Source organism: Emydura macquarii, unplaced genomic scaffold (assembly GCF_026122565.2).
Source record: "Emydura macquarii macquarii isolate MOO-44397 ecotype Brisbane River unplaced genomic scaffold, CSIRO-AGI_Emac_v2 contig_1451, whole genome shotgun sequence".
Classification (NCBI taxonomy): Eukaryota; Metazoa; Chordata; order Testudines; family Chelidae; genus Emydura; species Emydura macquarii.
This window is the reverse complement of record NW_027131588.1, coordinates 25,035,967-25,063,178: the sequence shown is the minus strand read 5'-3', so window position 1 is coordinate 25,063,178 and position 27,212 is coordinate 25,035,967. Positions and strand designations below refer to the sequence as shown.

The window sequence follows — 27,212 nt, the reverse complement described above, 5'->3', positions numbered from 1 at the left end:
CCTCTCCTATCCATTTCTGTTTTGTCCTTCTCCAAAGATCTTCACTGGTAATTTTTCTGGCCATCAGATACTAAGGATTTGTCTCAAGCAGCTGTTTATGAAAAGCTGCAGTTTATACAGCAGTGTCTTAACAAGTCCCAAAGTTTTAGCACTCTTTCCCCCTTACTGGGTGTTTATTCTCCTCATCGTCTTCCCACGGATGAGATAGTGCCTTTTGCAACTAGGTACTGAGAATTCAGGAAGGAAGCAGTTAATCTCTGAAGGAGCTTGTTAGCGTAGTAGGAAGGATCATCCTCCTCACTGTCAGAAGCTTGAGACACCCACAATTACCTGGATCAGGAAAATGCAGATGAAAGCAGTTCTTGTTGAGACCCTTTGTATCAGGGCTGTGTCCCACTGGATTCTGATTTATATGAAATACAGAAGTGGTTCTGAACCAGGGTACATGTACCCCTGGGGAACACAGAGGTCTTCCAGGGATACGTCAACTCATCTAGATATTTGCCTAGTTTTACTGCAGGCCACATTAAAAATCACTAGTGAAATCAGTACAAACTAAAAGTTCATACAGAGAGTGACTTGTTTATACTGCTCTATAAATTATAATGTAAGTACAATATTTATATTCCAATCAGTTTATTTGATAATTATATGGTGAAAGCGAGAAAGTAAGCAATTGTTCCATAACAGTGGGCTGGGACACATTTGTATTTTTAGGTCTGATTTTGTAAGGAAGCAGTTTTTAAATGAGGTGAAACTGGGGGGTGCGCAAGGCAGATCAGACTCCTGGACAGGGCCAGGGCAGTCTGGACAGGATGAGAGCCCATTCAGAATACATCCAGTCCCTGCTGCATCCTGCTGCTGATGCCTCATGCCTAGCATACCTGCTCTGTCAGGCAGAGCTGCTTTGTCCCCTGATGCTGAGGTACCCAAACAGGATGGCCAAATTGTCTAAGATTGGAACTCAGGTGCCAAGAGGTGAGACTATGATGCATTAATTCTCTGCTCCATTCAGCTTCCTGATATTTATACAAGATTTGTGAGCTCCCTCATGCTTCTCTGACCAGCTGAGATGTAGAACACTTGGGAGTGATTGTTTTGCTCCACTGTTGTTAATGTAGTCCTGCCAGCTGACACACACAACACATGGATGGACTTGAAGGAGCCAGTACTCCTCCCTTCTTGCATGGAGGAAAGATGACAAAGCACTAACAGGTACGAGAAACTGAGAATTAAATAAATAAATAAAAAACCCACATGACTCCTAAGGGTGATATTATAATGATATGAAATGGATGTGTCAGAAATAGATTACACCTACTGAAAATGAGTATCTGTTAAAGAAATAAATGTTCTTGGCAGCAAATGAAAGCCTGCAGAGTGTAGTACAAGGGAGCGCTAATAAATCAGTAACTGTTCCAGGGAAGATAACCATTTCAGTGCCAAGAGCGTTTTCAACCCTCTCTGCTCCAGGGATGTGATTCTTCTGAAATACACGCATGTCCTATGCACATGTGAGTTCTCTTATCAATCCGTGCACTTTTCAGTGGTACCCACCATTGTGATAGGCCCCACTCAATAGCCCTGGGTCAGCAAAGCACTTAAGCACATGAGTAGACTCACAGAAGTCAAAGAGACTGCTCACATGCTTCAAGTGAAACATGCATTGACTCAGGTCTGCATGCAGCCCCATTGACATAAGCCATGTGAGGTAATATTCAGACTAAGTCCAGGAATCACAGAATACATCTAGGAACAAAGGTATTTGTGCTCCTAACGCCCATTGATAAGGCTAAAGGGTGCAGGCTGGGGGACTATATCCTGAAAGAAGTGACTTTGAAAAGGATTTAGGGATCATAGTGGAAAAAACTCAACATGAACTTCCAGTGCAATGCTGTGGCACAAAAGGCTAATGAGATCTTTAGATGTGTAAACAGGAGTCTAGTGAGTAAGAGTCGGGAGGGGATTTTATCTCCACGCACAGCCTTGGGGAGATGAACATGGGAATACTGCATCCAGTTCTGGTGTCCTCATAGTTAAAAGGATGTTGAAAAATTGGAATGGGTGAAGAGAAGAACGACAGAAATGATTCACAGGTTGGAGAAAATGATTGATAATCAGTGGGATTTACAGAGTTCAATCGCTTTAGTCTATCAAGAAATAAAAAAGATCAAGAGATGACTTGAGTATCGTGAGTAAGTACCTTCACAGGGAGAAAACACTGGGAACTAAGGACTCTTTACTCTAGCAGAGAAAGCCATAACAAGAACCACTGGTGGGATGTTAAAACCAGACAAATGCCAATGAGAATGTAGGCACAATTTTTTAAAATCAAACAATGAGGCTGCACCCTTTAGCCCTACCAATGGGCATTAGGAGCACAAATACCTTTGTTCCTAGATGTATTATGTGATTCCTGGAAGAAAGGACTTAAGGGCAGTGGTGGAATTTCCATCTCTCCAAGTCTTCAGACCAAGACTGGATTCTTTACCATAAGATCCCTAGCCATAGAGCTCAATACTGGAATAACGGAGTGAAATTCTCTGGCCTGCATTATTCAGGAGGTCAGATTGGGTGATCCCTTCTAGCTTTAAAAATCTATGAATCTGGCTCTTAATGTCTCTCATTTCTTCCCAAAATTAAAAGAAAATACAATTTGTTAAACTAATGTAATTTGGGTCCATGTAAAATCTGTGAAACTGTTAGACTGCAGCACTGATTAAGGTGGAAATTATTTCTAAATCCCTCTAGTGACACACACTGTCAGGAATTTATATGGGCAACAAAATAACTGTAAACAAAATTGTATGTTGTCTAGCTATAACAGATGTCAATGTACAGAAAACATTTTAAACAGAGATACTGAGAGTTTATGGGAGCTAACCAAAGGATTTCAGGATGGGCATTTCCGTTGCTCACCAGTTGCATATATTCTAACTCAGATCAGGATCAATATAACAGTAACAGCAAAACTTATTTTCTCCCACATTTCCAACGAACTGCATTTCTGAAAGTGGCCGACAGCTACAGTACAACATCTAAATGACACAGGTCAAAGTCCAGATCAGCTGGCTGTCTGCTTCCTAACTCCTAGTCAGTTTATAGAACACAACAAGACTACACTCATTTAGTGTAGTCATCCCACATAGTCTGGGCAGAGTGAACATTTTCAGCAGCAGCAGAACCTCAAAAAGTTCAGTGGTTCGGTTTTCTTAGTCTTCCAGAAGTGTGTATGCGGCTCTTAGTCCAGGGACTGCACCAAAACCAGCTAGGGCAATGACAGCCTATCAGTCCAAAATCTGTGGACGGTTTCAGTTGGACACAGTGTTATTATTCTACATCTCCTATTGTCAGCTGTCATGCATTGTTACACAGCTACCTCACTCTGTCCCAGAGGTGGCTGCATCTGACTGGCTGGTGAAGTGATTTACAGAGCTAGAGATGGATATAGGTCTTGTCTATCCCCAAAGTTACACTGGTTTAACTAAAGGTGTGATTTTAAATATTTTCTAATACATTCTGGAGGGGGTTGACATGTGATCTAGAGAAAAAAACTCTCTGCACTGGAAGGAAAACGTTGCTCTGTTTAGTGTTCAAATACTGCGCTGGTTCAAGTGTGTAACACTAACTTGATTTTTGTCAATCCAGTGTGCGTGTTTCTGCAGAAACAGGAACCAACAGAAGAATGCTGTCTCACAGCTCTTGGTTTGCTCCTGTCTCCATGGAAACAATTGTTGCACTGGTGAAAATAAGGCAAAGGATTTTTAAATAATGACTTTCTGAAAGTTTCCCTCTACCTTAATTGTGCCTTTGTGATTTGTGTTGTCACAGAAAGAAAAGCATCGACGTTACAAGCTGTGAGCTTCAAACCCATGTTATTATTCCCCAATTAATATAAACAGCAGGTCTATCAAGCTTCTTCCCCAATCAGACTGTACTATAACACTCTTGGGATGATCCCCAAGAATTTCCCAATTCCTTTTTATATCTCTTCCTTACATCAGATTAGAAACAACTCCAGTGTTTTACATTTTAAATACGGGCAATACACGTGGCCTGGAGTCTGCACCTTGTTTTGTTCAGTTATTTGCCAAGTCTGATACAAAATGCTCTCTGAAATGCTCCACCATTAGCTCCTGCATTGTTTCCTTTTCAATGCATTCTTCAGGCTGCTAAAAATGCGAGTGATGTTATTTTGCTGTGTACTGCTAATGTGTCTTTAGGGTTAATTTTCAAAGGACAATTGTGTGCAGCTCGAATACTTTGGGGGGCCAGGGAATGTATTTCATTGAAAGATTCATGTAAGCATGGGCCATTAGGCTGAGGCAACTCCTGATAAATAAAACCCATTCCTAAGAATTACCTAGCCATAAATGCATAGCAGGAATAAATTGAGTCATCCAGATTAGCTGCCAAAATGCCTTCTGTATCCAGGGGACTAATAGAATGGAAGCCCCTCTTATTCATGTTGTTTTATAACTTGTAGGGTTGCTATCGGTCTGCCTCCAACACCCATCCCCTTTTTAATGGGCATCCCTGAATTCAGTGACTTAAAGCGCTTTGTGTCTATAAATGGCTCTATTACTATTTATTGTTTGTAGTGTGGTAGCAGCTAAGAATCCCAGTCATGGACCAGGACCCATTGCGCTAGGCCCTGTACAAACACAGAACAGAAAGATGGTCCAAGCTTACAGACATGCTCAATCGATCCAGAAGTCGACCTATTAAAACCACCTCCAGAAAAAGCGTAGCTCTGCATCAACAGGTACACATTTCCCGGCGGTGCAGTGTAGTGGAAATGGCGCGTAGAACAGAGGTTAGGAAGTTGACGTAAGTTATGCAAGCTCCTCTACGTAGCTTGTGTAAGTCCTGTTGACTGCTGCTGAATTTGCTGGTCAGTGTAGACCAGGCCAAAGTGTAAGACGGGAGACAGATGGATACAGACAGAAATGGGACAAGGTAACCATGAGCCAATATTGGTTCCATACATGTGGCTGGGGAGGAGAAAGAGCAAAGATTGAGCCAAATGGCTGAAACAGACCTTTCAGGACAAGGATGTATCTTATTCTATGGCTGAAATTCTGGGCTCTGCCTCTTGGAATCGCAGCCTAGGGCACGCTGGCTAAGGGTGGCTTTACGGATTAAATTGCAGTTACCTGCCAAAGCAGTATCAGTTCTTCCTCTTTAGTAAACACAAAGACAAGCCAGCCTCACTCAAGATGCCAGGGTAAAGAGCACAGACAAATTAAGAGGCTATCGAGAGTCTGAGAACACTGAAAGTGCCGGTAGCCTCCTAGTAGGGATGAATTAAAGAATTTTGGGGCCTTGGGCTCTAAGGAAATTGGAGGTCCCCCATCAGCTTCCTTAAGGGAGATGAGAAATCAGATCCCTCCCCCTACTCTGACATAGTCTGATTGCCATGGCATCTGGGGAAGCACCAAGAGGAGACCCAGAAACCCAGGGCAAAAAACTGCCTGTGGATCGCCTAGGGCGCCAAACCTGAGCAGCGCTGTGACCCATGCGCCGAGTCACAACACTGCTCACTCAAGTTTGGTCCACTCCCCTTCTCCCCGCATCCTGAGTCACCACACGGGGGAGCTGGGCCACACCTGACTGTGACCCAATTATAGGGTTGCCAAAGCCAAGTGGCAGAAAAACTGGGCACCGCCCCTTCCAGGCTGACCCTCCTCTTCCCCTCTCAGCAGCCCCCAACCAGCCTGATCCTCATCCCGGCACATGCCCTCCCAGGAGTTCCTGCCTCCCCCATCCTGGTCCCCACTCCTTACTATGCCCTGCTGGCAAGCCTCGCACCCATACTGCTTTCTAGGACCGTGAGGCGCCTCAGCTGCCGTTCACACTTTGAGGGGCTGGCAATGCGGAGTGGGACTTGGGTACTGTGCCAGCACCCCTCACAGCAGCCATGTGACCTGCGCACCATAGTGGAAGCAGCCCCCACACAAGTGCATACACATTGGCTGCCAGTTGCAATGTACCAGGGTTTTTCCCCTACAAGTGACTTAAGTTACAAGTGAAAAAATCCCTGGCACACTGGAACTGGCCAGGCAGGTGAAAAACCGGCCAGGTGGCAACTCTAGAACCAAACCTGGTCAGGAGCACGTGAAGATCAGGGGCCTTGTGCAAGGGCACAGAGTGCACATGGGTTAATCCAGGTCTGCTCATGCTCTGAAGTCAGTTCCAGAGCTACGACTCATCAAATACTTCATCGTTCTTTCAAGATGTTCTTGATGCTTTTTTTTTTTTTTTTGGTACCTCAGTTCTAGCCCAAAGCATTGCTCTCCTCCTTTACAGAACATTTGGATTTATAATCTGAATTTGATTCAACAGAACTATGTCTTTTGAAGATCTGTATTATTTATTGTTATTCTTTGCATAGCATAATCTCCTCTGGAGACCTCAACCAGAATCGACGCCCATGGAGCTGAGCACTGTACAGAAAACAAGTTTAAAGAAAACCAAGCACTTTGTGGGGAAAGGACTAAATCTAAATTAGGACAAGATACAACAACAGGCTCTAACAGACAACTGGACGAGCTGAAATAGGGAGTATGAGGATAACAGGGATAGAATATGTGGTTACACAAACTTGCCAATTTACGTTAACAAGGCCAACTGACAGCTCTCAAAGAAGACCCCATACCACAATTTACCCAGAAAGTTAAGGATATCAAATCCTTCCCCAAACAGCTTCAAGGGAAACTCTACAAACTCATTCCCCATGAACCCACCCCACTTCTTCACACTTCCCAAGATACACAAACAAGGGAACCCAGACAGACCCATCACATCTGGCCACAGCACTCTTCCTGAAGGAATATTGTGACTCATCAAAACCATTCTCAAACCACTCATCACACATAGGGCCAGCTTCTCTAGCACACAACCTACTTCCTCCACAAACTCTGCAACATTAACAACCTCCCTCAGAACACCATCCAAGGACACTCCACTAGAGAAGTAGATTGCATCACGGAACAGGCCATCCAAATACCCCAAGAAAACCTGCTTCAATACAGAAATACATCCCCCGACCACATATCCCTAGTTGCCACCTACCACCCCACAATGAAACCCACATGGGGTATCATCAAACAACTACACCCCATTCTTCAATGGGGAACCATCCTGCAAGAAGTCTTTCCTGAACCTCCTCTTCCGGCTTCAAACAACTCCCAACCTCTCCAAGTTTGTCATCAGAAGTAAGCTCCCCACAGACCAGGACACACCAAAGCAAAGCAGCACCAGATCCTGTCACAACTACAGATGCAAAGCCTGAAGATATATTTCCACTGATACAATGTTCAACACCTCCCACAACACACCTTTCCAGATCCATTGACTCTACACATGCCTATCACGACATATGGTGAACCTCATCCAGTGCTCTCAATGCCCCAATAGCAACTATGTGGGTGAAACCAGACAATCACTCTGCTCTCGAATGAACTCACATATGAAAATGATAAAAGACAAAAACACTATCACCTGGGGGTGAACACTCCACAAAGCGATCACTCTGTGTTTCTGTCCTCATCCTCAAAGGACTCTGCACAACACCTTCAAAAGATGAGCCTGGGAGCTTAAATTCATCACTTTGCTAGACACTAAAAACCATGGACTGACCAGAGACACTGGATTTATGGCTTATTATGACCCTCCCCCCCCCAACACTGCTATGAATGGAGGGGTGTTGTTGAGCCGCTTCACCTTGAATGGTTCCCTGAAAGGTGTGTATTTATGCCACACAATCTGTTCCACCTTGTATTTAGCATGGCACTCTGAGTTAGAGCGTGCCCACACTAGCACTTTTGTCGGTGTAACTTATGTCGCTCAGGGTGTGAAAATACACACTCCCAAAGGATAAGTTACACTGAGACAAGCATCAGTGTAGACAGTGCTTCTCTCACCAACACAGCTACCGCCGCTGGTGGAGGCGGTTTTATTATGCCGACAGGAGAGCTCTCTCCCTTTGGCACAGAGCGGCTACATGAGTGATCCTACTGTCCCACAGCTGCATCGGTACAGCTATGCCGCTGTAAGCTCTGTAGTGTACGTAAGGCCTTAGCTTCCCAGACCTGAAGAAGAGCTCTGTGTAAGCTCAAAAGCTTGTCTCTCTCACCAACCGAAGTTGGCCCAATAAAAGGTATTACCTCACCCATATTGTCTCACTAATATCCTGGGGTCAACATGCTTCAACAACGCTGCACAAACTTGCCAAGTGACAGTAGCAACTTTCAAATCAAAGCAATTTCTTTAAGAGTATAAATAAGGCAGAAATAGTAAGGGTTTTAGAAATCCTTACTAGCCACTAGCTCAGCCACAGTCAGCCGGCCAATTCTTTTGTGAATCCAGTTACAGTTTTGGCCTTCACAATGAATGGTCTGGCAATGAGTTCCACAGATTGAATGTGCATAATGTGAAGAAGTATTTCCTTTGGTTTGCTTTTAAACCTGCTGCCTATTAATTTCATTGGGTGACCCCAGGTTCTTGTGTCATGTGAAGAGCTAAATAACACTTGCTTATTCACTTTCTCCACACCATTCGTGATTTTGTGGACCTCTGTCATATTCCCCCTTAGATGTTTCTTTTCCAAGCTGAACAGTCCCATTCTTTTTCATCTCTCCTCATAAGGAAGCTGTTCTCTACACCTAATAATTTTTGTTGCCTTTTCTGTACTTTTTCCAATTCTAATGTATCTTTTTTTGAGATGAGGTGACCAGATCTGCACGCGGTATTCGAGGTGTGGGCGTACCATGGATTTGTATAGTGGCAATTTTAGATTTTATGTCTTGTTATTTATCCCTTTCCTAATTGTCCCCAACATTCTGTTAGCTTTGCTGATGGCCGCTGCACAGTGAGCAGAGGTTTCCAAAGAACTATCCACAATGGACTCCAAGACCCCTTAGTGGAGTGGTAACAGCTAATTTAGACCCCATCATTCTGTATATATAGTTGGGATTATGTTTCCATGTGTATCACTTTGCATTTATTAACATTAAATTTCATCTGCCATTTTGTTGCCCAGTCACCCAGTTTTGTGAGATCCCTTTGTAACTCTTCACAGTCTGTTTTGGACTTATCTTGAGTAATTTTGTATTATCTGCAAACTTTGCCACCTCACTATTTACCCCTTTTTCCAGATCATTTATAAATATATTGAACAGCACTGGTCCCAGTGCAGACCCCTGGGGGACATCACTATTTACCTCTCTCCATTCTGAAAACTGACCATTTATTCCTACCCTTTGTTTCCTGTCTTTTAACTTAGTACTGATTCATGAGAGACCGTCCCTCTTATCCCATGACTGCTAACTTTGCAGTGGCCTGCTTTGCAGGATAATGGCTTTATGGATTGAGGAAAAATATTGCTTAAGGTATGTTTGTACAAGGAATCAAAACCAAGTTAACTGTATGGCAGTAATGGGGTTTAGAAAGCATGTATGAATTCAGCTACCAATCACATGCCATAATCTCAGAGGTTTAGCAAATTAGTCTGCTCTCATCATTCAAATACATTGATAACACAATCTTTATCACACAGGTTTAAGCTCAGACGCCTCTCTCAAATGTTAGCTTCCTTATCGATCATCACATCTAAAAGACAGCTGTTCTTTAGTGAGGACAGCCATGTACTCATCTACTTGGAGAGTAAAAAAAACCCACCAACTGATTTATTTCATTATTTACACATTCTAGAAATCACAGTCTGGGAACCAGAACTTTCAGACCAGCTGGACAGTGACAATGAACTCAGCCTTGCAAAAGACAAGCGTGACTGCGCTCCTCACCACATTCAGAACTCAATTTAAAACAGAAGTCATTACACACAAGTCTCTTAGCTGGTACCCATAGTGAGTCATCAGCAAAAGCCTACACGAAAGGTTCCCAGGAGAGAAAGAAGTGACCAAGCCCCCGTATTGGTTCCTTAAGCAAAGAGGGATGGAGGGAACAGGAAGAAAGGATGGAAAGCACGCAGTTTAAGCAGCTGTCCCACTCAACTGATACCCAGCGTTGGCATGCTTTTCATAGCGGAGCCATCACTCTACTGGAGATACTGCAGAAAGGTCCTCTCTCCATTAAACAGGCTGGTGCAATACAAATTGGATGGATGAAAAGACGTACCAGAATACAGGTATATAGTTAGCCCAATAGCATGTAAGAAAAAAATAAATAAATTCACTTACAGGTGAAAAGATTAATGGAGTTTAGCGATACAATTGGGATTACCCCATTTCTGTCACGAAGCAACAACATGTAGATAAGGATGCAACAACCCCAGGGACGCAGACACAGGACTGTGAAACAGTTAAAGTAAACTGGAAGGACAGAGAATTTATTTAAAGGGCCCAGTGTGCTAGAATATATAGTTGCCTTCAAGGAACTGGATGAATTCCATGTGTGTGTGCGAGGTGACCTGTATCTTTAGTACTAACAACGGACGATAGTTCACTGCTGCATATTCTCAGGCTATGTCTACACTGTAATCAGACACCCATGGCTGGTCTGTGCCAGCTGACTCAGGCGCCTGGGGCTTGGGCTAAGGGGCTGTCTAACTGCAGTGTAGACATTCAGGCTCAGAAAACAACCTGAGCTCTGGGACCATCCCACCGTGCAGGGTCCTAGATCCCAGGCTCCAGCCTGACCCCAAACTTCTACACAACAAATCATCAGCTGGCATGGGCCAACCCCGAGGGTTTAGGGTTTTAAACACCACAGGTTTTTAAATGCAACATAGACATACCCTACAGTATATGTGGCAGGCTAAAGTACAAACCCTCTCTGATCTCCACTTACTACCCACAGATCAACTGCAAACTGAAACATTCTCATCACACCTTACACAGTACACACTTGCCAAGGATTCTTTCCTTGCGCCATTACAGGAGACGTTGCTCCCTCATACTGAGTTTTAGTGCAACTACAGCTAAGTGCCCTTCGTGTCCCCCTGATGCTATCACAAGCAGGAACAGCTGTATTGCATGAGTCATCCAAACAGACTCCCTCCCATCCTCTGCTTTGCAGAAGCTTCCCTTCATGACCTCCTTTTCTTCTGCACTGTTGCTAATACTTCCCTGGTACTTGATTCTATATCAGATTCGAGTGCTTGTTGGATTTTAGACCTCAGCATTTCATTGTCAACCTGGTAGAAAACCTAGTTGTTTCCCCATGGGTAGCATCTGCTTCAGATGTTGTTTTTAGTAAATACACAGATTGTTTGGGAAATTTCTTCTGATTCGTATATTACGCTGAGAACAGAAATGAGAGCTCTTTTCCCCTTTATTACTTCCTCCAGATTGGAGTGAAGTTGGAATTTAGCTTTAGGACAAACATTTGGAGGAAGCCTCTGCTTTCCTGATTGATTCTGCATTGCTTACCTCACCTTCCCTCAGTGATTGCGGACACATTTTTATACTCAAACCTGTATGTACTGACACTAGCCAACCAAAAGAGTAGTACAAAAATGTATCCTCATCAGCACAATGCTCCGTGTGCCTCCTTTCTCTCTGTCTCGGGGTTACGCCCCCAAGATATTGTTCGGGGTTTTATGTCTAACACCACTTTTCTGTGTCTCACCAGAGTCTGTCACTTTAAATTACTCAGGCAGATTAAAAAATGTTTTCTTCTGTCTCTTCTTTCCTCAAAGCAGTGGCTAAAAAAAAAAAAAAATCACATAATTCAGGTTTAAAAAAAGCTCTCTTGCTCACTCTTCTTCCCACAGCCGCAGTGAAATGAGGCTCCACGCATCCTTCCAAAATTCACACGTTTTGGGCTCACGCCTATTCTTGTACTCTGGGGTCTCACCTTTGCATGCTCATGCTTAGCAATGCCGCAGGGGTTGGCATTCAGGCTAAGGGCCACAATGAAGAGCAATTTGTGCTGCTATTCATTCGGCATGACTCAATTTCCCAGAAGTCTCACCCACAAGGCTCTCTGAGACCTCCTAGTGGTTGACAACCACCCACAAGAAGGTCAGATGGCCAATCTGGGTTTGGATCTGAATCTGGACTACCCCAGTTCCAAGGGTGATCAGGTGCAATGTTTCCAGTTCAGGCTCAGTATAGAAATAAGCCTGGGCTTCAAAGTTCAGGGTCTGGACTGAGATTCGAACTCCCCCAAAATTCATGGAGAAGGGAGTAAATTCTGGGACTGGGCTTTGGGCTCATCTCTAGGGGCAATCCAACTGGGACTGGCAAAAAAGTGATGTCCTCCCCCCTCTCGGGGAGGAAAAAGGAAACACTGACTTGGAAGCAGCAACTAGACCGCTTACATCGCCCTGTTGACCTGTCGTCTTTGTTGGTCACAGACCATCCCCTGAAGCCCTCTGTCCAATGGCCATAGACACCTGGCTGTGTGGCAAACAGCTGCCACCCGCTGGCACTCTGCTGGTAGTACACTGGTAGGTCCATTTTTCTGTCTCAATATTAATTTCCCCCCTTAACATCGTGTAAATGTGCAGCCTTGCTTGTTAGCTGAGCTACAACAGCACACTAGGGAGCCAGTGCTCAGCCCTGTATCCTGATGGGCTGCTCACATGCCATGGGGCACTTCCAGGTCACTGTAATACCCCCTTCAACTCTGTTCCTGTTGCACATGTCCTTAGGTACACATGCCATGGGCAGCTTTTCAAATTATTAGTCAGCACCCACCACTGGGCCATCTTTTCCAAAGCGATCAGCTTCCATTGAGGCATCTAAGTGAAGTGGCCAAGTTTTCCAAAAGTCCTCAGCATCCCATGGGAGCGGCAAGGTACCAAGCTCTTTAGAAAATCTGTCCCTAGATGTACAAATGTCATCTAGACTGTCTCACAAGGATCATGTCATGAATTTTCCACCAGCTCTTCTCTGAGCAATACAGCCAATACCGAGTATTTCCAAAGACGCTGCCCAAAATATTTTCTAACAGTTGAATCCCTACACCTCACAAGCAAGAGTTGAGCATCAAGACACTGGAAAATGCTGTTCTGGGATATGGCACTGGACTGCCTTAGTTACCATTAAATTAATTAATTAAGAAAAGATTCTCTGTTTGGGAAATAAACACCTCATAGCTGTAAAACCTCCAAATTTCAGTCACAACCATTATTACAGTTTCATTAAGTATAACTTGGAATTTCCAGTATGACCAATGAATAATCTTAAATGTTCAAATAGTGTTGTATCTGTACACACCATTTTAAAATCTATGTTTTCCTGTACTAACTTAATGCAGGCATAATAGAATTCCTTATTTATATTTCAGATTTTACCTACCTGGATTTTGAGATGGGATCAGTTAGAATGAAGGGGTGGGCAGGATGAGCAGACAGAGAGGGTGAGTAGGAAGAAACAAGAATGGAATCAGAGTTATTCAGAGCTTTGAAGGGAAGGCTTAGTAACTTGAGTAGGATGAGAAGAAATTATTACAGAGAATGGCATGGTCAGAGCAGCAGAGGAGGAAGATGACTAAACCTTTTGGGTAGGTGGAGCTTGCAGTTGCTGAGGTGAGAGATGAACAAGGAACAGAAAAGGGTTTTAGCAAGTGAGATGGAGAAGTGACAGAAAACACTGGAAAAGGTGTTGAAATATGCAACTATTTCCCTTGACAACTTGATCTTCTAATCCATTTAATCAGGTATTTTCAATAAAAACCTCTCTGTTGTGATTACACATTTCAATGGTGTTTATATGCTTTGAATATTTTAGGTTATATAATAACTGGCATAAAATAAAAAAGAATAATATCAAGAATCCAAATTATTAATTTCTCTGTTCTAATTAATAAACTTAACTGGAAGTCTAGGGTTAACTAATTTTTTTAAATAATCAGCACACGTATGCATGCTCGTACACACACAGAAAACAGACAACTATATATGTTACACATCTAAAATACCTCACTAAAGAACATTAAAGTTGCAAAGTCAAGAGCTCAAAAGTTAGGAAATGCCAGAGTTAACATTGCCTGTGCAAAACTTTATGAGATTTGCCTGTGAAAAGCACCTAGGAGCACACACAGTGCAACTGGCATATAGGAATTGCATGAGGCTGGAAACTGCTCAGTACATTGACACATAGGACCTCTGTAGGGTTGGGATGTTCAGTGCAGATGTAAGGTCGGTGAAGCTGTAGTATGCTCAGTTCAGATAGGATGCTCAAAGCTTTTATCAGCAAGCCTCTGAGAAGTTCTACTGTGTATGAGCATACATGGTGATTTCCAAAAATGTATAACTCAGCCAAAGAGACAGCACATGGCATTTCTCTTACCCCAGCATTAACTCGTTACCAAACATTAAGTGCCTGCTCCAAAGCATGGAGCACTAGGGTTCTTTACAGGGGAAAAAAAGTTAATATTTGCAAAACTCCTTAGAAATAGCTCAAATTTTCACTGGAACTCTACAAAAATAAATTAGCCTGAGGCAGAAAGCCAGCATGGTAAATTTCAGCCTGAACCAGAAAAACCTGGCACAGTTATAAACAAATGAAAACAGGAGTGTTCTAGCAGGCCCATATCAGAGTGTCCCATCGGAGCATTATGCTGTGCAGCCGCTGCTCAGCCTCAGTTACCAGCTGGTTTTCTGCTGATCTGCCCAGCCTCCAACATCTTTGGGTGGCAGAGACCTTGTCTACACTAGAACTTATTTCAGTATTATTTGTATTGCTCAGGGGGTGTGAATAATCCACACCCCAAACAACATAAATTATGCCGACCTAAGCACCAGCGTAAATAACACTATGCTGGGGGGACCGCTTTCTGCACTGACGTAGCTACTGCTTCTCATGGGAGATGGAGTAACTAAGCTGACAGGAGAGCTCTCCCCCATCAGCTTGAAGCATCTTCATTAGAAGGAACCTGAGGAAGTGCATCTGAGGAAGTGGGCTGAAGCCCACGAAAGCTTATGCCTGCTGAAATGAAATGTGTTAGTCTTTAAAGTGCTACCGAACACTCGTTGTTTTTTCATTAGACGCGCCACCGCGGTGCAGCTGCCCTGCTGTAGCGCTTCTAGTGTAGATGTAGAGACTTGGGTCTCTGGCTAGGTCACTTACTGTTTTAACCCTTTCAGGGAACTCAAAGGCCACAAGTAAGATCAACATAAATGTCTCCCATTCCTCTGGGAGATCTACTAGGTGTCAGTTCGGCCCTGGGCTGCCTTCTCTCCTGCAGTGAGAGCCCCACATCTGTTCTCTCTGCCTGCTCCTCAAGCCCCTCCCTGGAAACCCGGCTTCTGCTTCAGTGTCTCAAGTTCGGCTGGTTGGGCCTTCAGTAGGCTATTAACCTCTGCTTGTGTGGAGCCTTAGAGCTCAGAACGGAGAGGGACAGGCAACCTTCGTACAGGTAGATTTTCACTGGACTGCCTAAAGGCACATCCCTGTAACCCGGTTCGACTCACCGCCTTGGCACCTCCTGCTGGTTATCTGGGAATCAGCTCGCAGCTGGGCAGACACCCATTTTAGCCACTTCCCACCATGGCCATTGCAGTCCTGCCACCACTCCAATGGCAATGGGAGGGGACCTGGGCCTGCCCACTACTCCAGGTCCCAGCCCAGGGACACTGTGTGTGGCAGCCTTTCGCTGCGTCTCCCCCTCTCCTTCCCCCCAACTCCTCAGTGGATTTCCCTGGGCTGCTTCCCCAGAGCCCTAGTATCTTCTCCACCCTTGCTTCAGGGCGCTGGGCTATGCTGAGTCAGAGCAGCCAGCCACTGCTCTGTCCAGGGTGCTGACAGTCCTTCCCCTTTGAGCTCCTGGGAGTCATTCCCCTTCGTCTGTTTGCCTGACTGGCTGCCATGCAGCCCCTTCCTATCGGCAACCTTTCACGCAGCCCCTCCATGGGTCCTCTTAATCCTTTTACAGGCCGGTGAGGGGCAGGCACACCACCACAATCCTTGACACAAACACCACTCCCTGCCAAATTTCAAGTCCCAGCTCCAAAGCCTGGGGACACCACAGCTATTCAAAGAAAGACCACGATAATTTTTTTAACATGGGCAAAGCGGGTATTTTCCCCTCGCCTCATTCTTGGAAATGGTTGAACTATTTTGTCTGAAATTAACAATCGGACACTCAGCATGGAAAATTGCAGCTCAAATGGTTACAGTTTGGCAAAGGCATATGCAACTGAAAACAGTGTCCGTCCGTAGGTGGTGCTACCAGCATTACCTAGAATATATTCAGCCCCAGCAGAGCCTTTGACCTAAACCAGACAATGGAGAAAAGCAGAATACCCCAATATGTCCAGGAAGGACTTTGCTATGTGGATCTAATGTACCTGGTAAGCACTTAGCTATTATCATGGGAGATCCCAGAAAAAATCCTAAAGTAGATAAGAGAATACTAAGAACATGGAGCAGTGACGGGTACATAAATGTAAAACACAATCAAGCAAAACTATATATACATTCTAATATATATGACCCTGATCCTGCATCAAATATTCATGCGAGTAATCCTTACCCATGCAAGCAGTGCCACTGACTTCAGTGGGATTATTTGCATAAGAATTACGTATTTTAGTAAGGGCTGAAGAATCAGATCTGTGTCATTAACAGCACTGGTCAAAATAAACCCAATATGTACCAGAAATCCACTGTGAAAAGCTGTACTTACAACAGATGTAACTGATCAATGAATCAGTCATAAAGGTTTGAAAACAAGGACGATAAGCTTTCCAAATCACCAGCTTTTCCCTTTCAGAAATACGAGCCAGATCCTCAACTGATGTCAACTAGTGTACCTCTAGTGACTTCAGAGGGGTTATACTGATTTACACCAGCTGAGAATCTGCTCCTATTTTTTGTAGGCTCACCAACTCATTTGTTTCATTGCACCATTTAGCAATAGTCCCTTTATCTACTGTATTTCAGTGCCTTGAGAAGATTTTCTTAGCAACTGCAGTTACTTTTAACAAAAACTCCCTTCTTAGAATTATTAGAACCTCCAAATCTTCTCAAATTGAAAATCAGAGTGTTTTAGCGATGTTGCTACAGAAAGCCGTGTTTATTCTCTGCTAAACTCTTACCAACACTTAGGTGGTTTTGAACAAGAGGATACTAAATGCTTCTTTCAATAATTCCAATAACAACACGGATTCTTATTGCAACCTTTCTTCTTCTACCTAGTATCAAAACAGCCTGAAAAGATTGTTTGTTGTATTAACCAAAGTAATTACAAGTGATTGTTTTGTAACGTGATGTCAAATATTCTCCCATCTCTTTTCCAGAATGTCAAAGTCACCAGCACGAGCCGGGTGAAGACATTTTTACAAAATTCACTTGGACTATATTTGTGCAGTTTATACATTCACATCTCAAAATATTCTAGCAAACAAGTTTATTGGCAGGAATATTTGTGGAATCAGCTAGTTTTGAGCAAAAGTGAAGCATACACAGGAAAAGTTCATTTTGAACTCATAATTTGCACTGCAGCCTGATTCTAAGAATAAAAGGGAACAGGAACATACAATGTCCCCTATGTAACCAATCCAATTTAGCCAGTACAGCTCTAATTGTTAATACCAACTACTCACAATGAACAATTTACAGGCCAAAAATAATTCACAGAAATTATTTGGCAAATAATTGTTAATAACAAATAACAAATTCAAAACAATTAAGCTGCTTCCAGACAATTAATTAAATAACTTCTTGCTATAAATTATTTGCCCAGCTTTTCCCCCCACAGCAAGCCTGATATACTTTTTCTGTTAAAACAGTTTAACCCCTTCCATAAATAATTACAAATATTGGACATAATCAACACGTTGGAGAAACATTAACACTTCTTTAAAGTTGGCAACTGGTTCAAATTCCTGTGGTGTATTAACTGACCATTTAATGGCTACTCATTTGTTCAGATTGAGTTATTTCAACAAAAGAGCAAGAATAACTTGTGTTGTTATGGTTGTGTTACACAACAAACAAACAACAACAAATAAAGCAGCCACGTGGGCACAGTTGGGTCCCAAATAACAGTGTTAACTAAATACACACAAAGAAGCCAGGCTTAGCTACATACATGTGGCTGCCCTGGCTGGTTTCTGACTGCGTTTAAAACATAGAACACAGTCAGCACCACTCGAGGGGTCATACACGACCCTGTGCACTAGATAACTTACACTCCTGAAACTGAATAAAGATAAGTGCCCTACAGAAATCAAAAAGCACTGTGTGTCAAAGGCTTCCACATCACCGTCCTCTTGGAGCTCCACTGTTAGACGAGATGGAGCCTAGCACTCCTTAGGACTATGGCAAAATCCTGCAGCTCTTCAATTAAATTAAATAGTTGATGGTGTTTGTATTTCGGGAGACACATCTGTGAATCTGTTGCCAGAATTTGACGTTGGCAATTATAAAATTAACTCATGGGACTAAATTCTTCCCTAAATTACAACATGCAACTCCCACCTGATTCCAGCGGGAGTTTTGCATGTGTATCTCAGGGGAGAACTTGACTCCACGTGGACTAAATCTTACTGTGAATTACAGTGAGCATACACGGGCTGCAGAGAGGGTGTAGTGGCTAGGGAGGAAAGGGCACAGCCATCTATTCGCCTTTAGACTTTGCACAATCCACAGCCCATTGGGATGAAGGGGTTTTTGCTCCCGTCTGTGCTGTGCCTTGAAGGGAACCTACAGGGCAATGACATCAGCAGCACGAGTTGGCACCAGCAGACCGGTTGTGAGATAATTTCTTCGGGTGTGTGATTTCTGCTGAAATATTCATTAGTTCTGGCAACGTGTTTGTGACACTCTAACTACAAAGCTGAAAAAGGATTCGGTCACAACAGCTGCTCTGTGCTTTCGGGGACGTACGGATGGCTTAGCGCTTATTGTAGCATGTTTGAAATCCAACCTGTGCAGTTGGCTTTGGTTGCTGCTGAACATGAGAAAATGCAACATTGGATATGGTCATTTATCCAAGCATCTCACTGTAATCAGATTACAAACAACAAGAGGCCTGAGGCACCCGCCCTTCACACTATTTACTGGGAGCGCCACAGGGCAAACACCTCTCAGGATTTGGCCTTCCCAATTTGGAAGAATGGTTTAGTGGTATGGGTCCGAGCTGGGGACTTGGGCGAGCTGGGCTCAATTCTCTGTTCTATCACAGGCTTCCTTGGGCAAGTCACTTGGTCTTTCTACGCCTCAGTTTACAAATGGAGATAACAGCTCCTCCCCACCTCACAAGGGGGTTGTGATAATCAATACATCAAAGATTGTGAGATGTTCAGAAACTATGGTATTGAGCATTATATAGAACCATAGAAATGTAGGACTGGAAGGGACCTTGAAAGGAACAATGATGGGGATTCCACAACCTCTCTTAGGAGTGTATTTCAGAACTTAACTACCCTTATAATTAGAAAGCTTTTCCTAATGTCTAACTTAAATCCCCTATGTTGCAGATTAAGCCCATTACTTCTTGTCCTGGCATTGGCCACTGTCAGGAGACAGGGTACTGGGCTAAATGCACCATTGGTCTGACCCATTATGACTTATTCTTATGTTCTTGTGTCCTACTTTCAGTGAACATGGAGAATAATTGATCATTGTCCTCTTTATGGACTCAGACCCATAGACTTTAAGGTCAGAAGGGACCAATATGATTATCTAGTCTGACCTCCTTCATGAATACTGCACTGCAGAGATACAAACTAGAAAATTCCACCCTACGTGTATGTTGTCCAAACAAGATGGAGTGCTTGGGGGAGGGGAGGTACCTAGCCACTCACTGGAGGGGGTCTGTGCGCAGGTGGATGACTTCGGAGTCTTATCCAGCACATTGCAGACATTAGTTATTTAACTATTACAGCTTCCCTATGAGGTAGCGCAGTATTACACCCATTTGTAGGAGTGCAAAATAAGGCATGGAGAGGTTGACGGGAAAATTTTCAAACGCGGGTGCATAAAATTAGGCACCTAAATCAAGAATTAAGTATCTCACTGAAAGCATCTTCAGATTTTTCAGAGGTGTTGAGCACCTGCAGCTCCCACAGAAGTCAATAGGAGCAGGGGGCGCTCATCACCTCTACATTTAGGTGCCTAATTATAGACATCCAAAGCTTGAAAATTATGGCCTATGTGACTTGACAGAGACAGAGTGAGCATGTGTCACAGCTGGGATCACAGCCTTGCTCTCAGTCCCTTGTGGAGTGTGATTGATCAGTGTTTCTCAACAACCGGTCCATGGACCGGTGCTGCTCCCTGAGATCTCCCTGACACAGCTTAGGAAGGCAGCAAGCCGGTCCCTGGTATCAAAAAGGTTGAGAAACACGGCAGTAGATCATACTGCTTCTCAAGCTACTCCGCTTTGTGGTTGGAGGTCATAACGGCTGCTCAGCAGAGGGGCTGACTCAGCTGCAGGCAGGGATTGACAGGGAACTTGCAGTGGCCCTGGTGCCAATAGTCATAGCCTGGATGACAGCATTCCCGGAGCGGACAGCTGGCTTGGGGGAGTGTTCTTCCCAAACATCAAGGCACCCGTGGTAACGACTGTTCCCAAGTCCAGTCCTGAGTTGCTGTGATGGGACTGCAAATAACCTGGGACCTTTAGTGATGAGCTCTCAGCCCTTGTTATGGGATTCTGCAATTGGGAGGTCACAACTACCCTGTCCTTCCAATAATACTGAATGGGAGGAGGATCCCCGAGAGGTCCCAGTACAGAAAAGACATTGGCTTATTTGTATAATAGCATCACTCAGATGTCCCTTTCAGGACAGGGGACTCGCTGGTCTGGAATTCTGGATGCCGCTCGAACACATGGGAAGGCATGTTCCTTACAATCGAACTATTCAACTCACTCGTCTTGTTTCAAAACAACAGGAGGGAAGTAGAGCAACAAGGCGATCCCATTATCACATTAGTTAGCTATACGCATATCACCAACTTTGACTCATCTGACAGTATCTTTTCTTTCATAAATATGATCAGCTAACCCATGCTGTTCAAACTAGCCAACGCTGCTTAGCGGGTTTCTTTTTGGCATCACAGTAGAGGTAGGACTTCGGAGTTATTTGAACGAAAAGCAGTTTGAGGCTGGAAAGGAACAGCATGGGAGAAAGCAAGGAGAGATTAATGAGGGAAGCCGATAAATGGGCCGTGAGGATGTGTGCACTGATTCTTTAAAACTGTAACAGACGGGGAGGGCTCTCGGAGAAGCTTCTATTATGGAATAATCTGCCCATTGGACTTCTCACTGGGAAAGTTTCTTTCTAAACTTCCTTAATTAGTGGTCAGCCATAAGTATGACCTAGTGCTTAAAAGTTTGATGACGATTTCATTCCAAAAGGAACGTCACTCACTCTCTCTCACACACACACACACACACACACACACACACACACACACACACACACACAAAATCCAGGAAAAAGCATAGATGCCTTTGTAACTTGGGTTTGGTAAGGAAGAGCCCCTGAGAGATTATCCAGTAGCTGGGATTTTAAGCAAGAAATTTTCAAAAAACGTGCATCGTTGTGAGTGAGCTACCTCTGGAATAGGTGCAGTTGGCAAGGCAGTCTGAACTAGTGAAAATGGAAGTCATCCAGCAGGAAAGCAGTGGCAGCATATTGCAACAAACAAGAAAGAAACGTCTCCTTAGGGAAAAAAGGCAAGCCCTGCAGAAATGTGGCAAGGTAGAATATAGGGGGATGAAGCCTGCCCAGCCAGCAGAAGCATGTGCAGAAAAGGCAAGAAAAAAGGATACTCAGAGTATGTGTGCTGAAACAAAAGAATCAGAGTGTGTCTCCAAGCAGGGTGAGTGACACCTGTCCCATGGCACCTGTGTCCAAAGACAGGCATGGACTGTCAGCCTCAAGATTTACAATACTATGAAATGTCAATTAATTTGGGGGCATACGTGACTGTAATTTGTAAAGCGATTTAAGAAGATGAGCACTAGCTCTACACTGGAAAAGCCCCCAGACAGTGCTTACTAACATGCTGGAAGCCAATTCAAAGCCTGTACTAGCTACAAAGGCAGGGAGCATGAGTTGGACATCTTTGTCATTAATGGGACCAGCACATGTAACCTCTTAGGCTGAATCACAGCCTTTAAGGTGGGCTTTGTTGAAACACAGAGGAAGTTGAGTCAGGGTTTGGTAAAGTGACCTGTTCAAAGGAGAACCAGTGAGAATTCTACTGAAACCGGGGGACATGCCGTATGAGCTCCAACACACGTCTGTACGTGCATGGATTTAAATAGGCTCAATGAAGCAGTAAGGGAGGGAAAAAGTATAATCTTCCCACCATGGAAGATGTAAAAACATTCTCCCAACCAGATGGCTGAAGCCAGGGCTGGGAAGTTCCACTCCATCATGACAGTGCCAGGAGAACACAGCATAAGATGAGACCAGGTTTCAAAGCCAACTGAGGCAGTGGTACTAAACCAGAGTTAGAGGAACGGTGTTTGGCAAGAGGCATTAGGTACCATTGTCTGGAGCACTGGGATGCTCCATGCCACATCCCAGAGTTAGCATTCATTGCAAAAACACACAAATTAAAGCAGAGGGAAAACGGGGCATCAGAGGTATAATGTGGTAGCAGTTCAATGGAGCCGTCATTGCTGGACCCTGTTTCTTTGGAAAAACTGTCTCTGTACTCCTACTTCTGCATGGCAAAGAGCAGCACAGATATGTGACAAAGAGGAAGAGGCTAGGCGAAGAGGGACTCCCTCTTGTTTTCCAACAGATTCCACAGCAGTAATTTCTGTATCACTGTCACCATGCATAAGAGCTGCTACGACTCCTCACCCCTCATACAGTAACTACCTGGCAAAAGACAAAGAATAGGAGGTAGGAAAGTTCTCTTTCCCTTTCTATTTCCCACAAGAAAGTTTCATATTCTCTGAATAATCCAACACACTATCATCTGCAGAGTAACAGAAATGATCACCCTTGATCTCCAGCCATAGCCCATTAACCAGAAAATTAGGTTCCAAAGAAGCATATCCAGCCATGCTATTTCCTTTGAGGCGGAAAATGTTCCCCCCACACCCCCGCCCCCATTGCTTTGCCTCATCTATAACTTAGTGAGTAAAATGAGAGATGCTTAGTGAGAAGCAGAGGGAAACACTGTACATTTAACACTGATGTGCGCAAGCAGCCAAATGTTTGCCCGTCTCTCCTTTTCTCTCTCTACGATCACACTGATCTCACTTTGAGCCTCAGGGAAGTGAAGTGGTCTTATTTCTAGCACCATTCCTGGCCTTGGCAGCAGCACCACCATCACTACGCAAAGATACTGGCTTTGACACACACAGCAGAAAAGGGCAGTGCTCCACGCTGAACATTTCATCCACCACAGGCATGGCTGAGAACATCCAAAAGCAGCTGGAATGTCGGCATTGCTTCACTAGGACTCGCATGAGGAGCATTCTTTGATAGCAATACACAATACATCACTGAGGGACTCCAGGCACACTCCCATTGACTGCTTCAACCGTTTTCTTCATGAGATCGTGCACATTTGGCCCAGAAAAGGAAAGCTGAGGAGGACTTTTCTGGATGGTCGCAGAGTTTGCCCCCATTAGAAGCATGTGACGAAAGCTTTTGAGATTCTCATAGTTTAAAAAAAGATTCCAGTGCAATGCTCATTCTATGTCTAAAAGCTATCTACTGTGCAGCCATGGTTAGAAGGCAGAAGTCATTGTATGCCTCACAAGTAATGGCTTGGAGGAAAGCCCCCATTTCTAATCCCAAATCCATCTATGGTTGTCACACATCAAAAGTCAGCAGTGAAAAAATATGGTTCAAATTAAACTTAATCGCCGACCCCTAGCCCCAGCTCTACATTATCCCACTCATCCAGCTGCAGGAAAAACACACTGAATAAAATGAAGTGGGCGCACAAAGCTTAACTGGACCCTGCCACGTGTCCTAGCTCTGGTTGGCCATTTGACCAGACATTAAAAGAGATACACCCACTGGGGATGGGACACACTGTGGAGGGCTTCAATCACAGACCATTGTCTCGTAATGAAAACGTGGCATTGATGCTTTCCGTCTCTTTCTACAGGTCAGCAGAAAAGAACTCGTCCATCTAATGGACTGTCTTTTTGCAGGAGCAAAGCAACTCAAGCCTACAGATAGGTGGCAGAGAACAGACTAATGGGGATGGATGTGATGATCATCACTGGAGTTGTCTAACTGAAATTTCCAAAGGGGGTTTTGCTGCTCTCTAGCTTCCAGGGTAGACAGCTATTTAGGAGAAGCTTACAGTGCCATAAAGACTAGGCCACTGATGTCCAATACTCAAATGAATGACTGTGCCCATAACTGCTGAAGATCTTGGCAATACTCACCATGCAGTGTTTTTTCAGAAAGATCTTTACTTTTGTGACAAAACAATAGCCTAATACTGGAGACTATGAAACGCTGGACTGAGGGTTAAACTTCTCACTCCTACCAGCAGGACACATTGTTAGCCAAAGATAAGGAAGAATATTTTACCTGCTTTCAGCCCTAGGAAGTCCCGGCACAAATTAAGCACTGATTTGACCCCTTTTGGCCACAGATTTTATGTTACATGTTTATGCACACCGCTAACGTGGCAGGTGTCTTTGATCAGGAATACAGAGAAATCTTAGTGAAGGTCTAGCATGAAGGTTCACAAGCCACACAGCACAGTTTATATTCAGAAGGAATACAAAGAGTTCAAGGTATGCTTACAGCTAAACAAGGGATACAGAGTGTGGGAGGCAGCTCCTCTGACCAACAAAAAGCCCTGCACCTGTTCAGGAAAGGAAGGGAAGAAGGGTATAGAGGAAAAGCATCATTACATACGTATTAAATTAGACTGAGAGCTGGATCTTCCACAATGTGGGTAATGGCTATTATGCCTTTGTTTTTTCCCCAGAGTGATGCCAGAAATGAAAAAGGAGAGAGACCAGAGGGAACTGCAAGCAAAACCCTGCAGAAGCTAAATCCCCACCCTGAAGAACAGCTGGGTCTTCTAGTATCCGCCCCAACTATTGAAAGACTGCCAAGGTGATGTGGGCTGGAGGACAAAGGAGAAACATCAATAACTTGTTTCCTACTCCTCAATTCAGTCCCAGGGGTGCACATTAGGGCTGGAAATTCTACTGCTGCCTGCGAAACTTCCACTTCCCTTTCCTCCTGTTGAATTTCCTCAGTGTGCTGAGATACTCAGGAGGTTGGATGCTGGTTACTAGAACTGACCTTTGAACACAACAGAGCAATCTTTCCTAGAAGTAGACGTGAAATGCCATGTGCAACTGAAACACATCCCATTCCTAGGTTAGTGCTCTCCCTCCCCCTTCCCAAATGCACACGCAAAAGAATCAGACTGGGAATGCCTTGCTGGGGAAGTAGGGAAGGCATTGGGTTTACCTTTGCACACTGACCAAGAACATTTTGCTCATTAGCAAATGTGTCCTTTCCAATGCATATTCTCGTTTGGAGGCACTGAACCGCTTTCAAACAGCTTTTTTCTCACCACTTAAGCAAACTACAGCTTCTGTAAACTCAAAGAAAATAAATAGCAGGTAAGTGCTTGTTTTTGATTATGTGCAGGCCCTATTCTTATTTAATGTAAAATAGAAAACATCATTTTCAAAGCTCACTTTAATTCCTTGCACATGTTAATTATAGTTTGTCACACTCGGACCTCAGACACAGAGGGCTTTTGGAGAACAAATCCTCTAACCTGCGTCTCTTAGCATCAGAGGAAAATACCTCCTATTTTCTCCCTTTGTGACTTCTTTTAAACTACATGAGATGAAACTATACCAGAGTGTAAGCAAATATGCCCATGATTTCTATATATACTTAGATTCTGGAAGGAGAGAAAGAGACATGAGATTTTCCCCCCCGGCCAACCAATAAAGATCAGAGGACTCCACCCTTAACCCAGCAGATCTCCACTCATGTGCAGTGCAGATCTCATTACCTACACATGGTGTGTAAATTCCGTTTCCAGGAACTATTTAACTAGACACTTGCAGCAGAATTTATTCTGTGCACTTTAGGAGGGGCTGAGCATTAGGAGTGGGGTACCGATTAAGGCACTATGATGATACAAAATATAAATAAGATGCATCAAGAGCGAGGTGCTCCCTGGAGAATCTCCCAAATGCAGAGCAGGGCTTTCCACCGTCTTCACATCTTCAGTATACTATTCAATATGTAGTTAAGTTAGCCACACACAAAGCCACCATCATTAGCTGCACACTTTGGCACTGCATCTGTGTGCAAATGAATAGCAGAATTGGGTTCTTAATAAATATGGGTAAAAGCCCAGGCAAAATGTACTGGGCATGGGTCATAACCTAGCCCAATTAAAAACAAAATTTCACTGGAAAATCTCCAAGGCAGGTCTCCTCAATGAGGCCTAATTTCAGCTCTCTACCCCCACCATTTCATCTGTAGATCTGTTAAAAAATCTCACAGGAAGATTTCCTGTATTGTTAAAAATATATTTATCATTGTCCTTGAACTCAGACATGGCTGAAATGTTTTTGTTCCTACCTTTCAAAAAAGAAAAAATCACCTTCAGGCAAAAACAGAGAAGTCAAAATTTCAGAGTTCCGAAAGACCCAAACCTGGGTGTTAGAACGGGGTCAGGGCCGCTCCTGCTCTTTAAAATGGAGTCCAGGCCACAGTACTCCTGCTCTAATACTTTCTCAGTGTGCAGGATAGAGGAGTGCCTGAGCTGCAAAGTTTGAGACTTTCCTAGCAAGAGTTACAGTTCAGCCTGACATAGAAGCCAGCTGCCAAGTTTGAAACTGGATGTGCATCCAAACTTCCTCCACATTTGGCACTGCTCAGATAAAGGGTTTTGGTCTGGGCCCATCTTTAGCATATGATCAGAGAATTATACTGAACAATTCTTGGATAGCAAAGTACATGAGGAGCCTTTGGAAGTGCTGTCATGAGGATGAGTGCCAGCAGCATAATGAAATGTTGTGATTGCACAGAAGGCATGATTACAATTTGCCCAAGGACAGGTGCTACGGATATACCAGATCTCTTTCTTTCTGGGCAGTTGTTCATTTTTGGCGGTGGAGATTAAAGTCCTGTCACATTCAAAGCGTGGCTGACTTGCTTTGTGGGGAGTCTGCCTTGGCAGCATCTGCAGGACCCAGTGATAGAAATAGGCTAGATTTCTGCAGTGCTGGATTGCTGTGACTATCACACATTTAAACAGATATTCAATGAGTTTTATTTTAGCCCTTCTACATTCTGAGCTGGTCCTCCCCATTTC

General features: G+C 44.0%; 1 long non-coding RNA gene across 4 annotated transcripts in view; it reads right to left on the bottom strand.

Annotated features, from left to right (window-relative positions):
- Positions 1-27,212, bottom strand: part of LOC137156594 (uncharacterized) — a 66,996-nt gene that overhangs the window by 7,253 nt on the left and 32,531 nt on the right. For 2 of the 4 annotated variants that reach the window (XR_010920840.1, XR_010920837.1), the window contains one exon: positions 25,941-26,193. The exons of the other annotated variants lie outside the window; for them this stretch is intronic. This is a non-coding gene — a long non-coding RNA (uncharacterized lncRNA). Of the gene's footprint in view, positions 1-25,940; positions 26,194-27,212 lie in introns of those variants that run through there. 4 annotated transcript variants of the gene reach the window in all.